The following is a 15,676-nucleotide window of genomic DNA, read 5'->3' on the forward strand; positions in this document are numbered from 1 at the left end:
TTTGTCTTGCCCATCATGTTATTCCCATTACCTAGAATTGTACCTGACTAATAGTAGGTACTCAGTAAAAGTTGAATGAAAAGAGGTACTACATTCACTTAGTATCTAACTTTTCTTCGTGTTTGTTTCTTGACCTTGGCATTTTCAAAGAGCACAGGCCAGTTATTTTGTAAAATATCCCTCAATTTGGATTTGTCTAATGTTTCCTCTTGATTCAATTCTAATTATGCATTTTATCAGGAATATTACAGTAGAGATGCATCATATCAAGAGATGCATGCTCCTTGTTTAATCCTGCACTGCTGATGTTTACTTTGAATCAAGTGGTTAAGATGTAATATCTGCTAATGTCTTCAATGTGGTGTTGCTGTGTTTTCGTTTGTAATTAGAAAATAACTTGTGGGGAATTTGAGACTATGTAACTGTGTCTACTTCTTATCAAATGTTCACTTTGATATCAGCCTGTTCCATATTTTTTAGTAGGCATTTGATAGTAAGGAAGAGCTGTTTCTTCTCATAGCTTATATATTCGTTAGTATGGATTTATGGATTCTTACTGCCTTCAACAAGTTGTAATCTGTTCTTTCTATCTTATTACGGCTCAGATTGTCCCAAATTTGGTTGGTGAAAGCCTCTTTATATTATTTTCTCTTCAAGCTGTTCCTATCTTTTCCTTGAGTACTTCCTTAGTTTTCTGGGAGGATATTTGCTCTTTAGAAATTCTTTCTCTCTTGGTTTAGGAAAAAAAAAATGCCCCCCCATTAAGACATATGGATGCAATATTTTCCTTTTATACAACATCATAGTAACATAAAGTCAATCTTGGTGCCTGAAAATGTGACCTTAAGCAAGGCTTTCTTAATATTTATTTTTGTAATACTGGAGATTGACTCCATAAATGCTTTATCACTGAGCTACATCCCCAGCCCTGTCTTATTTTGAGACAGGGTCTTTTAAATTGCCTAGAAGGGCCTTGAGATCCTTCTGTCTTAGCTCCCTGAGTTTCTGGGATTATAGATTTGTGCTACCACACCTGGCATATTTATTTATCTTTTAAAACCTACATGGTTTTGCTTACTGTTTTTGTGAAGTCAAAAAGCAGCAGCATATTTATTTGCAGCTCAGGGACAAAATCATGTGAGAAATGGTCAACATTATTTATTGAGTACTTCAAGTGCATAAAGCATTGTTCTGTAGCTAGAAAGAATAACAAAGGAAAGTAGAAGAGAACATATATTTGCTCAAAGGGATGGGGGGATTTAGTGGACGAAAACAAGACTGTATTGCAATAAGAACATTTCAAATGAAATTGAAAGTCTTCCTTAACCTGGTTACATGTAAAGATCACCACTTAAAGCTGGACATGGTGATACATGTCCATAATTTCAGCTACTTGGGAGTCTGAGGCAGGAGGATTAGTAGTTCAAAGCCAGCTTGGGCAATTTAGTAAGTTGGGTCTTGCTATGGGTCTTGCTAAAAGAAAAAATGGAGGGAGAGTGGATGGGTGCTGGGAATGTAGTTCAGTGGTAGAAGAATTTCTGGGTATGTGCAAGATCCCTGTGTTCAATCTCTAGTACCACACACAGAGAAAAGATTATCATTTGATTAGTAGTTGTAATCAGTCTTAAGAATTTGATGTAATTTTGTACTACTACTTCTCAGGCTCATACCAAAGACAAATCAAGGGAAGGCTTGAAGAAAGACACAACTTTCAGATTTGAATGGTTACTTATCACACACAGAAGAACAGGGCAAAGATACCAGCTTTCTGTAATCCCTGTTGAGCACACCAGATAGGGTAGTACTGAAATGAGAAGGTGATGACTGCATGAGTTATGGGATACTCTGCTACTGAGGAGCCCCAGCTAGTGTAGCAAGTGGGGTTTATTTTCTGGAGCTTGACTTGATGCAGAGTGAGGAGGGACCAAAGTCTGTCCTTTTCCAGAGCCTAGGAAACCATGAGGACCTGCCGCCTGACAGCCATTAGGGCGATAGGGAGGTGAATGGGATATGACCTTCTAGAAGTTTCTTGCGTCTTGTGTTTCAGGGGCAACATACAGTGGTCCTCCAAAACAGAAAACTGTGATTCATGCCTTGCCTGCATATCTTATTTAGGTAAGTGCATGTTTACAGAGTCCTGTGGCAGAGCTAATCCCCTGTACTTTTTCTGGATTTGCAGCATAACTAATGTCTTCACACAAAAATAGTCCTGTTGCCTCTGACTGCCACTCACCTACCTGTTATGCTGACCACTGTCCTATTGCACCAGGCTATAGGTTTGTTCTGTAATTAATGGTTGTTGCATCTGGGTCTTCAGACTTTTATTTCTGTTTCCTTCCTTCCTTCCTTCCTTCCTTCCTTCCTTCCTTCCTTCCTTCCTTCCTTCCCTCCCTCCCTCCCTCCCTCCCTCCCTCCTTCCTTCCTTCCTTCCTTTTTTTAAAAAATTTGCTTATTTGTTTCCCATTGCTGGGGATTGAACTTGACCCCAGGGTGTTGAGCATGCCAGGCAAATGTTCTACCACTGAGCTATCCCTCAGATCCCCTCCCATCGTTTAAAAATTTTTGAAAGAGGGTATTGCTAATTTGCCTAAGCTGGCCTCAAATTTAGGATCCGCCTTCCTCAGCCTTCCCAACAGCTGGGATTATAAGCACCACAACTCTTGCCCCTGTCCTTTATATTCACCCTAAACTAATGGATTCTCAAGTAAATTTGAGAATCTTAGGTCAGGCTTCTTTGTGTATATCCAGAGCTGTTAGACTGTGCCCCAGTGTTTGCAGATGACTGTGTTTTTGTCTTTTGTTTGCTTTTGTTTTTTAAAAACAAATTTTATGGCAAAATGTATGTAGAATAAAATTTATCATTTTAGTCGTTTTTAAGAGTATGGTTCAGTGGTGGTATTAATTACATGCACATTGTTGTGCAACCATCACCACCATCTATTTCCCAGACTTCCATACTAAATTATGAAATAATAATTATTCCTACATCTCTCCCAGCCCCTGGCAACCATCATTATTTTTTTCCCTGAATTTGACTGTTGTACATCCCTTATATAAATGGAATTTTAAAATATTTGTGTTTTTTGCAGTTGGCCAGTTTCACTCAGATTAATGTCTTCAAGGTTCATCCATGTTTTAGCATATATCAGAATTTCCTACCTTTTTAAGACTGAAAAATATTTCATTGTATCTGTATGCTACATTTTGTTTATCCATTCTTCTCTTGATGAACATTTAGGTTGCTTTTACCCTTTGGCTATTGGGAATAATTTTGCTATGAACAAGGGTGTGGAGTTCCTACATTTAATTCTTTTGTGTCTATACCAAGCAGTGGAATTGCTAGAATAGACTTCTGTGATTTGAAATCTTGATTTTTGGTGAATCTATTGTTGTAACTTAAGTTAAATTTAATCTGAATAAAAGTGATGAGAAGCTGGATTACTATATTATGCATATCTTATGAAGCCAAAAATTTTTAAATTAGGATTTACTTTTAAGGCAGTATTTGTTATTTTTATTTTTGATTATGGAAACAGTATATTAATTGTGGAAACTTTGGAAAGATAAATAGAAAAAAAATCACCTTTACTCTCACAAGCATGGAGAACAATGCTTGTTCTTAACATTTTAAACTAGTATTGTTATAGAATACCCTAATGGAATGTACAGTGTATAGCTTCAAAAGTTTGAAAATTTCTACCCATATCTATGGGTCAGAAAGAAAACTTATGTAATTTTTACCATGTGAATTTACTAGATAAAGGTATTTGTTCATTCATTGATTCATCAATTAATTTTCTTTCTGATATTTATTTTATTATTATTTTTATTATTGGGGATTGAGCCAAGGGGCATGCTACCACTGAGCTATATCCTAGCCATTTTTATTTTTTATTTTGAGATAGGGTCTCACTAAGTTGCCCAAGCTGGCCTTGAACTTGTGATTTTCTTGCCTCAGTCTCCGAATAGCTGGGATTACAGGTGTGTGTGCCATCATGAACTGCTTGATATATGTATTTATGTGTATATAATTGGGACTGTGTTGTAAATATGGTCCCAGTTATAGTTTTCTTTTTCTCTTATTTTAAAAGGAATAATTCTAAGTAATTTTCTAAAACATGATTATTGACTACTATTTGTGATATTTAAAATCAATTCCATAATTTATTTAATCACAATAGTACTAATTATGCTAGAATTTAAGTCCTTAGATTTTGGTCCTTTAGGTTTTTCTTTTTAAACTCTCATAATTTTTGTTTGCATGTCATTGAGGGATTTACCTAGGATGCTTTCTGAAAATCTGTTTTTTGCCTTTTGAGGAGGCAAGAATTTGAAGTATATTGAATGATAATTTTCAGGTTTGTGTGAATAACTTATACATTTGAGAATTGGCATTTTGCTTACAGGAGTCTTCATTATTTTTTTTTAAATGTATTGATCATCTACCGAAGATGATGGCATTTTATTTAAGTACATACAAATTTAATTTAAGTACATACAAGATATGACCTTTGCTTTCTAGGTCTTTAAACTCTAATTGGGAAGATAAAAAGCACATATGTTATCATTTAAGGCAATGTGTGGAAAGAAATGTATTGGTTGTACAGAAGTAGGTGCTAAAATCAAACCAAAAAGACAATGTGTGATAAAATGTCAAAAGTGGAAGAGATGACTTTTAGCTTGGGTGATATGGAACAGTTTCATGGAAGAGATATAACATAGAGAACATTTCTGGCAGGGGTAAGTCAGTAGGAAAAGTCTAGATGTGAAAAAATACAGGATTTATTTGGGTCATGGTGAGTGTGAGCATTTTGCTGAAGAAGATTGGGGTGACTTATCCAGACAGTTTTTGGGTCTGTTACATTCTAGTGGGTCCATGAGGTGTAGGGCTATGAATGACAGGTGAGGGAGTGCCAGGTTTGGGGTTGTAGGCTTATCTGATCCAAGTGGCCCCAGGAAGATTATATTGGAAATAGGAGAATCAGATGGGAATAGGAAAAGACTAGAGCTGATGAGGTAACTTGTACTGGTTCAATGAGAAATTCGTGAGTGTAAGACAGGTGGAAAAGAAGTTTCAGAAGCAACCCTGCTGTTGTTACCCCCCCCCCCCCCAACCTCCCAATACTTTGAATGTGCCAGGACTGTGTCAGAGCAGAAACTTTTAAAGATCTTTGTATTCCCTGCCTGCCTGACACTGAGTAGGAATGAAATCATAGTGAAAGAATGAAAGAAACAGCAATATAATTTTATGTCTAGAGGTATAGAGAAAAGGGGGATTCTCAGGGTTGACCTTGAGCCTTTTGGAGCCTGGGTGATTGGATGATGAATGCTGTTTCAGTGGATAGAAAAATTGGAGAAGTGAGGAAGAGGGATTGGCTTTGAGGAGGGAGACGGTAAAAATATTGGGTTTGAACAGGTTTATGTAATCTTTCTCAATGTTACAGGATAATTAGTGTTTCCAAAATTCACTTTAACATATTACTGTTAAAAATGTAATTTCTCTTCTACTTCCAGTAATGCAAAAAGATCGGAATGTTCTGATTGTGAATTGTTGTCAAAGAGATGACAGAAGGACCCAGATTTATAATCCACTTTGCTTGATGAGAATCTGTGTTTATAACAGCTCTTGTTAGTCTGGAGTCCTTTAATTCTCATGTGATTCTATTTTTTTTTTTTTAAAGCAGGAAAACTCTAGTACTCAGATTAAACTGAAAAATTTCATTTGGATTATTTCTAAAATTTTCCAGACTAGCACTGATCTACATCAACACCACTAACAGAGTTGACTAAATTTTACATGCTGTTTGTCCCACATGTCAGATATGTTAGAAGGTTGCTTTCTGATCCACAGACATGTTTTTAAATTAGTGAAAAATAACATTATGTAGTTAAGAATAGAGTTGTGATAAAGGGTATAAGTACCATTAGGATGCTTTTTGAATTCATACAGCAGTGTATTATATTGCCATCTTTGAGTTTGAATTCTTATGTGACGTAAGCTTTAATAGGACCATTACTTAGATTAGTATGCTTTTTAGGCATTTCATGTCTGTGAATTGTGTTTTTATACTTTTTTTCCAGCTACCGATGTAGTGTTTTCTCAATAATTCAATTTCTTTATAAGTTAGCCTAGTAACTCTTTCTTAACATAAGACAGTTTATCTTTTTTTTTTTTTAAATAATTTACTCTTTTTTTTTTTTTTTAAGAGAGAGTGAGAGAGAGGGGGACAGAGAGAGAGAATTTTTTTTTTTAAATATTTATTTATTTTTTCTTAGTTCTCGGTGGACACATCTTTGTTGGTATGTGGTGCTGAGGATCGAACCCGGGCCGCACGCACGCCAGGCGAGCGCGCTACCGCTTGAGCCACATCCCCAGCCCAACAGTTTATCTTTTACAAATTAGATCTTTACCAAAACAAAGGTGGTATAAATTAAATTTGGGGAGTGGTTCTAAGTGAGAATTGTCCTCTTGCTGAAATATGGAAATTGTCTTGAATTTTCCTAGTGCTTACTTTGCTTACTTAAGACCAAGACTGACATGTATATACTTTTGAAGAAGCCAAATAGCATATGTTTAATTATCAGTAGACCTAAGTGTATTTTGCATCACTGTTGCACTTTGGACACTAGGACTTTGGAAGGTGGAAAATTCCAAATGCAAATGAGAGATTTCTATCACTGGGTTTTATATCTTATTAATAATAAGTCCTGTCTCAAATGTACCTGGTAATGTTTCTTGAGCTGGGAAGCTTATGGGGTATAAATAGATAGGTTATCTTTCCTGGAGAACATTAGTTATCTTCACTGCAGGACTTTTGAAATGGAGAGAAAGCAAGAGTAACATAAATCTGGTATTCAGCTAGAAAGGAAAATATATATATGCATATTTATGTTTTAACTTAGTACTCATGATGTAAAACTTGTTTTTAGTCTCTTTACAGTGGTATTTTTTAAATTGAAGCCTTAATATCTTATACAGAACCTAGATTAATTTCTTCTCTGCTTTATTTTTCAAATTAAAATTGAGAAGACAAATCTGTGCTTCCTACTTGCCAAATAAAAAGAAGTTGAACATCAGAAATAAAAAACTGCAGAAGAAAAATAGAACTAAGAGTCTCCCTTATTTGTATGTTGTTATTGTCAAGATTATCCACTACTGAATTACGTATTGCAAATTGATATATTTTTGGTTAACTTCTGGGTTTTGAGATTGTTATTTCTCTTTTACTTCTGCTAATCTTGTTATTTTAGAAGTTTCCAGTTAAGTATAATATTAGGGGAAGAGAAAGTAATTAGAAGTGTAAATAAAATCTTTAACATAAATAGTATTATATGACTGTCAGTTTCTTAGTTTTGAAAATTGTATTATGGCTATATAAAGTGTAAACCTTATAGGAGATTGAGTGAAGGGCATATGGGAACTCTGAACTATTTTTATAATTCTCCTGTAATCTGAAAATTATTTCAAAATAAGAATAATAATTGGGGCCTGGAGTTGTGGCTCAGTGGTAGAGTGCTTGCCTAGCACATGTAAGGCAGTGGGTTTGATTCTCAGTACCACCAAAAAAAAAAAAAAAAAAAAAAAAGAAAAAAAAAAAAGAATAACAATTTGGCTGATTTATCAGCTGCAAAAATATTAGTGCATTATAAAACTGAAAAGGAGCGATTTCTGTGTTGTAAAGAACAGCCAGAGATTCTTTTGTTTGTATGGTTGAATTCCTTGTTCACTTTTATTTACCTGAAAAATTGAGAGTTGATGCTTTGTCTCAGGATGAAGATACTGATATTAGAGTGTGTTTTGTAGCTTGGACCTATTCTTTCTCTTTTTCCATGTTATGTATCATTATATGCATAAATACCTGAGCAGTATTATTTTGCACCCATACATGTACTTCTAAAATGAGGTTACTGACTTTCTAAAAATTTTATAGAATTTCATTTTAGCTTGAGTTTTAGCCAGCTTTTTTGCTACTGTAACCAAAAGACCTGACAAGACAGTTTTAGAGGAGGAAAAATTTAAGGCTCATAGTTTCAGAGATCTCAGTCCTTAGATGGCCAGCTCCATTGCTCTGGACCTAACATGAGGCAACACATCATGGTGGAAGAATGTGGTGGAGAAAAATGGCTCAGGATATAGCCACCATGAAGCAGAGTGAAAGAGATAGACTTCCCCTCACTGTGGACAAAATATAAAATCCAAAGGCATGTCTGTCCCCATTGACCTATCTCCTCTAGTCACACTGTACCTGCCTATAATCACCACCTAGTAAATCCCTACCAGGGAATTATTGCACTGATTAGGTTAAGGTTCTCAACCCAATCATCTAAACTTTCTTGCATTGTCTCACACATGAGCTTTTGGGGGATACTTAATATTGAAATCATAACAGCTTGTTACACATTTGTTTTCTTGATGAGATGGTGCTAATCATTTGCCTTTTGAGCATAAGATTATTTTATTTTGAAAATAGCATAGATTTTGGGCTTAATGTAAAAGTTGAGTAATCAGGTTTTTAAATACTTATTTATATCTAAACTTAAGAAATGATTTAAAAAAAATAAGTTGGCTCAATTTATTTATTTTTCTCTCTCTTCTTTTTCTTCCTTTTCTTTTCTTCTTCTTCTTCTTCTTTTTTTTTTTTTTTTTTTTTGGTACTGGTGATTGATCCCAGGGTGCTTTAACTCTGACTTATATCCCCAACCCTTTTTAGTCAGCTCTTTATTTTGACACAAAGGTCCACTAAGTTGCTGAGACTGACTCAAACTTGTGATTCTCCTGCCTTAGCCTCCTGAATCCCTGGGATTATAAGCGTGTGCCACTGTGCCCTTTGGCTCAGTTCATTTCTAAAGAATAGTACACATCTTTATTCAGTGGCCTCAACATTGGACTAAATCTAACATTTGTGAATTTTAACGTCAAAGGATATCATATGCATACTTAATCATTTATATTTATGATTGTTGTTACCTCTATTAACAAAGAGATGAAAGAGTCCAAGGTTTTTCAGCAGTTGCTCTATTCAGGCCTATATTAAAGCTTAGTGTGGACACTAACCTGGAAACTTGGGCTGTACTTCTATACTTTGTTATCTTCACACTTTTTTCTTTTGTTCTAAGGTAGCACTCTCTACTAGAGCTTTCTGTGAAGATGGAAATGTTCTCTGTCTATACCGTCCAGGGTGGTCGTGTCTTGTGTACAACATGTGGTTGTTAAGTACTTGAAATGTAGCTGGTGTGATTGAAGATCAAAATTTTATATTAAAATTTTTTTGGAGGCACTGGGGATTGAACGCACGGCTGCTCTACCACTGAGATGCATCCCCAATCCTATTTATTTATTTATTTATTTATTTTTAGGACAGGGTCTCATTAAGTTACCCACACTGACGTGGAACTTGATCCTCTTGCCTCAGCCGCCTGAGTCATTGGGATGACAGGCATGTGTCACCACACCTGGCAAATTTTATTTAATTATAAGAAATAGATTTATATGGTTATATGTGGTACTGGCTACTGTATTAGTAGCATAGATTGGGGGCTACTATTTATTGCTAGCTCCTTCAGTGGTCTTCCTTGAATGCCAGGGTATGTTGGAGAAGGAATTGGACACAGACTTTTATAGGGCAACTGAATTGCTTTTTGTTCTAACATAAAATTTCCATTAGGACTAGGAATGTAGCTCAGTAGTAGACTTCATGCCTGGTATACTTGAGGCCCTGAGTTTGATCCCCAGCATTACAAAGAAAAAACAAGAAACAACAATAACCAAAAATCCATTGAAAGAGTTTTAATAGACTTGTAGAAATATTGTCATGTTGACTTCTTGTATTTGGGGTACATTTTGTAAGAGATTCTTTTTGGGTGCCATTTTAAATTTAACTTTTTACAAACCCTTCCATGGCAGTAAATATATTATTTCCTGTGTTAGGGATCCAGCCCAAAGCCTTCTGCATGCTAGGTGAGCACTCTACCACTCAGCTATACCCAGCCCTATCTCATCATTTTTAGTGACTATGGGTAGTAGTTTATTTTTGAGTGTCTCATTGTTTATCTGAGTTCCTGCTTTAGAGTTTTTAATATTAGATAAAATTCTGAGAAGATTGATTATGCATATATGTACTGGGGTTGCATTTCATCTTTGTCTTTTTGCTTAGGAAAAATTAGAATTGTCAAGTCAAGAGCTAGGTATATATTTAGAGTTTTTATTGTTTAATGCATGATGCTATTATTAACCCCCCCATCCCACCCCAGGTTGAACCAGTTTACCCTCTGATATGTAATCTGAAGAACTGGCAGCTATAAGGTAGCATATATATACTTACACAGCTTTTGTTTGGTCTATTTCTGCTGTGCTCAGGGAAAAAACAAGTGTCCCTCAGTGTGGTGTATTTGACATTTGGCTTTTTGGGGTTGACTAGGGTTGAGGCTAATGTGGCAGGACTTTTGGAGTTCTTGCCACCATTCTGTCTGCCTGTGGTTTGTGCTATGCTGCCTCTTGTGTTGCTCAGTAGAGAAACTCAGTTTCTGGGACTGCAAGTCCAGAGCCCTGTAGCTGTCCCTTCACCCACTGTGAACAGGGACTCTGCCCTGGTATCAGCATGACTGCCTCTATAATCTGAAGTTCACCTCTAAGCATAGTGGTGTATTTTTCACGGTTCTGGGTTGATCTCCTGGATTTAGCCAATTGTCAGTGGTCTATGCTTCCAGTTTGGCACTGAAAATAGGTGCTTATTTTAAATTTGGGACAAAAGGAGACCCTTTTCTCTTTCACACTTTTGTTAGAATTATGTCTTATTTTTATCAGAAAGAAATGATCAATGTTTGAGGAACTAGACATGTTTAACTTGATTTAAACATTGTAAATGTATATCTATTGAAACAACAATGTTACCCCTTTAGTGTGTTTTTTTAACATAACCAGCTAAAATTTAAAAAATAAAAGAATGATGTCTTAATTTTTAAGGAAGGTCTCAAATTCAAAGCCTTCTTGAAAGAAAGTGGCCTGCAGTTTTTAAACAGTCATTTTAAAATTGTGATGGAATGGGCCTGTACTAAAATATTAATCAGCAGTGCTTTAGAGACAATGGATAGAGTTTTTCTCTCAACAAGTACTGGACACGTGCAAAATGCAGGATAGCATAAGGATAGAAATAACAGTACTCACCAAGGAATAGAAAGTTTATGTGAGAAATAAGAAAGAAATGATCACTGTTTGAGGAACTAGACATGAAAAGTCACAAAACAAGAAATCTTTATTAGATAAGAAGGTGCAAGAAACGAGTGAATTAGTATTTATTGAGCATCGTTGAGTGCCTGGCACTCTTGAGGTGTATAGTCCTGCCAGTGCTACAGTGCTACCAGCTATAGGACCTATGTCAGAGGAGGAGGAAAAGCCTGGGTGGAAATGGCATGAGGCAAGGGCTTAAGTTGAGCATTGGACCCTAGTGGCATTTTGATGAAGAGGAGAAGATGAGTGTTCCAGGCATGGAGAGGTCACCAACAAGGATTATTTCTAGGTTCTGTGAAGGCAGAAGCCAGATCAATCACATTTACCACATAGTGCTGGTGCTAGCGGATGTTCAATGGATGGTAATGGAGTAGGTACAGTAGGTGGTCAGTTATTACTTCTTAAATAAACGAGTGTTTCAGACAATAATTCTGCCTGCTATAAAGGTTCATGTAGAGGTGAAAAGGAAAGAATGCAGAAATTGGTTGAAGCCACATGGAAGAAGGGAATTTGAGCTGTATTCTCAAAGCATTGAGGAAGATTTTTCAGCAGGCAGTGATGTGATTAAGTTGGAGTTTTAAGGTGATTCATTAGGAATTAATGAGTAGGGATATATTGGAGGAAAAGGTTAAAAGCAAGGACACCAGAACTCTTGACTGCAGAGAGGGAAGTAAATACTTCCCAGTGCCATTGGCTGTCCTTGCTCTTGAAGTTACAACTGAAATGCAGGAAGATTTAGGGGCCCTGGAAAAACTGAGGATCTAAATTTTAGTCTATCTGTAGGTTTGAATCCCTGCTTTACTAGATGCCACTCATTTGAACCTGGGCCTGCTAATTAACTCCCTTCTTACAAAATGGGGATAATAAAAATATCTACTTCATAAAATTAGGGATAAAATGAAACAATAAGATAAAGTGATTCTTACAAAGTAAGTGCTCAGTAAATATTAGTTATTAATAATATTGCTAGGTAAAGAACATTTTTTTCTTGTGAGATTACATGAGCACAGATGTCATGGATTTTATCAAACATTAAAAATAGGGGCTATTTAGACATCTCTGGAATACAGTTCTAAAAGAAACTGGCTTCCTAGAGGTGGCCTTCTGGATATCACCAGAGCACATGTCTCCGCTCCTACCTTGAGCCAAGGCATCTGAGCGTGACAGGACTATCAGGTATGGTGAGGTCAGTGTCTTGGAAAGCTTCACAGGTCTGCAGTTGTACAATAGAATTTCTAAACCAGAAAAAGGTGTCTGAGTTAACAGAAGTAAAAGATTTCATTTACCCAAACCTGCTCTCAAGGGACCTGTAATTTTGTACATTCTCCTAAGTATCAAGGAACAAAAAACAGTCACAGACTTACTGTTCCTCTTCCACACCCTTAAAAATTTTTTGATTATGCTGGTTTAAACACCTGGCTAATAATTGGAAGGGTATTAGAAGCAGGTTAAAATGGTCAGAAGATGATGCACATGCCAAGGAAACTTGAGAGCAAGCAAGGCTAGAATTGGGAATTGATTACTGATGATGGTGTGGAGTCCTCTTGCCTGGAGGTTATTACAATGAAGATGAAAAATGCTTATTTGAGGAGTCACATAACTAGAAATCTGGAGACCTGTTTCAACGTTTACTCAATCTTAGGCTGTGTGGCCTTGGGTGAGTCTTGTACATTTTCTAGGCTTCAAGTTCCATCTTCATCTCTAGCATTTATTTATAAACTCTCCCAGTATTTCTCTCTTCAGAAACTGTTCTGCCACTAAAATGGAATAATCAATCTTCTTTAGTTTGAAAAAAAAAACTTTTCAATTAAATTGATAACTTTTCTGTTTTTTCAGTTTTTATTGTATACAATTATCTTAAACTATTTTTGTCATTTTTTTTACTTGCTACGAGGTGTTTATATGTGTTCTTGTTACTTTTCACAGACATGGTTGGTGGTGGTCATTTTATACTCTGTTCAGATGTCATGGGTACATCTCTGCTAGTGAAACTGATTCTAGTTTGTGGCGGAACTGTCTGCATCCCCCTTTCATGGTATTTTCAGAATGTTCTCCAGAGATCATGACTAATGGAATAATTAGACACGAGGGACTCCCTTGGACTCTGGCTGCTCCACTGCTGGGCCCTGAGGGTCAGGCCGGCCCTTCTGTGCCTGAGCAGTATGGCACAGGAATGCCTTATAATTTGGGATTAAAGTAGAAGCTTTAATCTAATTTGGGATTAAAGTAAAGGTCAGATCCTCCAAGGGAGTCAGGTCATCCTCCTTGTTTGACCCTCCTTCATCAGGATTCGAATTATTTGAAATCAGGAGTGGGCAAGAGACTCAGCAGGGCTGAGTAAACAGGGCTTTAGGCTCCAGTCTGGTGTATTTCCATTTCTGAATTCTGAGATCTTATCACCACTGGTCTTAAGAAATGGCCAGCTTTCTTCACTTTTTTGGTGTACAGGAAAGAGCAGCAGTGAACTGTTACCTTGAGGAACTTCTTGCTGATGTGACATCATGGAAATCTGCCTACCTTACTTTGTGGAAGTAGTTCAGTGTCAACATATAAAAAAGAGTCTGGATTAACAAATAAAATATTAAGCAGAAATAGCTTTGCAGAGCACTGTGGACAAGATTGGCAAGAGTATATGAGTTTCTGGTGACTTTCAGTACTGATTTTCACACAGGTGCATCAGTGTGTCTGAGGGACAGAGCAGGACATGTGAGTCTTGAGACTTCACCTGTGACCTTAGACTCGTTAGCCAGAAGCATCAGCTGAACTGCTAAGAGTTTGAGCATTGTTTGGTTTTACAGGTAGATTTGATGTCATCAAATCAGCTGAAGCTGAGAATAAAAGGTTTAGCACAACTTAGGGAAGTTATAGTCTTATAAGGGAATCTTGTGGATAAGATTTAAACAGAATTGTTTGGTCTCCGAAAACTTGGATTTTTGCTTTCAGAAAAGAAAAGATTCTAAAAATTGAATAAACTTTATATGAAAGAGTCAGGGAAATATAAATTAAGAGAATTAGTGCTTGGCTTAGTATACCCTTTTGTGAAAACTATTCCTTTGGGGCTTTCCCCAATTAAGTTTATCTTGACTGAGATTTTTATAGGACTTAAGTGCTGAACCAACCACTTAAGTGAGCTGAAGATACATAAAAATCTGTTACTGAAATGTGTTTCTGAGATTAAGCCTACTAATGTGTAACTTGTTTTTCTCCTTCAGAGCATTATCTAAGTGTGTGTGTGTGTGTGTGTAAAATCTTAATGTATATGAGGCCAATTCACTGGACCTTCTGAAAACTAATTTCTAGTCAGTATTCTTTTATATTAGAGGTGACCAAATGCCTTAATAAGTATGTTTGAATGCAGACCTTTGGAACTCTAAAATTTTCAGACTTTTCAAGAACATTAATAAATGTGACCTGTACACTTATTGTATCAGAATTTCCCAGGTAGTGAGGATGGAGGCTCTAGGACAGGACTTGAAGTCTCATGATTTGGAGGCAAATAAAGAAATAAAACATAGAAAGAGTGGTCAGAGAGGACAGGAACCTGGACAAGCAGTCAAAAAGTGAAAGAAGGAAAGAACTTTAAGACGAAGAAGGATGGTTAGTAATGTTGAGTATTTAGGCAAGTTGATGAAGACTGAGAAAATCACTATTTTAGGAGTTATTGATGACAATTTGGTGTGTTGCTTGAAATTTCCAATTCTGTCTTCTTATACTCTGAACATTCCCTGGCTCCTGGTTAGTCTTTGCTCACTGTGGCTCAGGCTTTTCCGGGGAATTAACCTTCCCGGCTCCATTTGTCTCTTTTGTGTCCCATTATATTTGTTAATTCTGTGTCTCAAATAGAGAACTGAAACATAGCTTAAAATGTGTCCCCCCCCACCCCATGCTAGATTGTGAACAGAAAGGATTTTAGAACCCAGGAATAAATTAAATTGTAATAAGCAAACTTAAGTGTCAGAAGACAGCCTAAGACATACTTGACTTTGAATTTTGTCCCTATTTCATTCTGTTTGTAGTTTTGGATGTTTACATCCTGCCACCTTATTCCCTTAATTTACCACGTGGGAATAATGAAACCTACTTTGTAGGGATGTTGGAAGATTAAATGAGACAAGACAAGAAAAGCAAAGTGCTTCATAGACCCCACTATAGTTGTTACTGTTGGATTCCTTGCTTTCCAGCAGTGTTTGGTTGAACATCCGGATGAATGCTGAATAGTAGCAGAGAGAGGATTAGTGTGTTTCCACATCCTCTTTGCTGAGGGCAAGGTTGGTGTACTCCACTTTGAATTTCAGGTCTGTGTATAAAGTAAAGAGGAACTGAATGCCTTTTTATGACAATATTAATTTGTTTTCTAAAGTGTTCTATGCAAATAACTTTAAAAAATGGTTGCATAGACGGAAGTATTCTGGGAAAAGTTTATGTATGGATGGTAGTATCATTTTTTTA

At 36.4% G+C, this 15,676-nt stretch overlaps 1 protein-coding gene and 1 pseudogene across 3 annotated transcripts in view; both read left to right on the top strand.

Annotated features, from left to right (window-relative positions):
* CCNY (cyclin Y) overlaps positions 1-15,676 on the top strand; it is a gene marked incomplete at its 5' end in the record, with an annotated part of 201,458 nt that overhangs the window by 21,185 nt on the left and 164,597 nt on the right. The window contains one exon of one of the 2 annotated variants that reach the window (XM_081300135.1): positions 2,048-2,115. The exons of the other annotated variant lie outside the window; for it this stretch is intronic. The remainder of the gene's footprint in view (positions 1-2,047; positions 2,116-15,676) is intronic. 2 annotated transcript variants of the gene reach the window in all.
* LOC308652368 (NTF2-related export protein 2-like) overlaps positions 1-15,676 on the top strand; it is a 42,336-nt pseudogene that overhangs the window by 21,169 nt on the left and 5,491 nt on the right. The window contains exon 2 of the transcript XR_014024443.1: positions 2,048-2,115. The product of XR_014024443.1 is annotated as an NTF2-related export protein 2-like (transcript). The remainder of the gene's footprint in view (positions 1-2,047; positions 2,116-15,676) is intronic.

This window comes from Spermophilus citellus, assembly GCF_964194105.1.
Source record: "Spermophilus citellus genome assembly, chromosome: 6".
NCBI classification, from domain to species: Eukaryota; Metazoa; Chordata; class Mammalia; order Rodentia; family Sciuridae; genus Spermophilus; species Spermophilus citellus.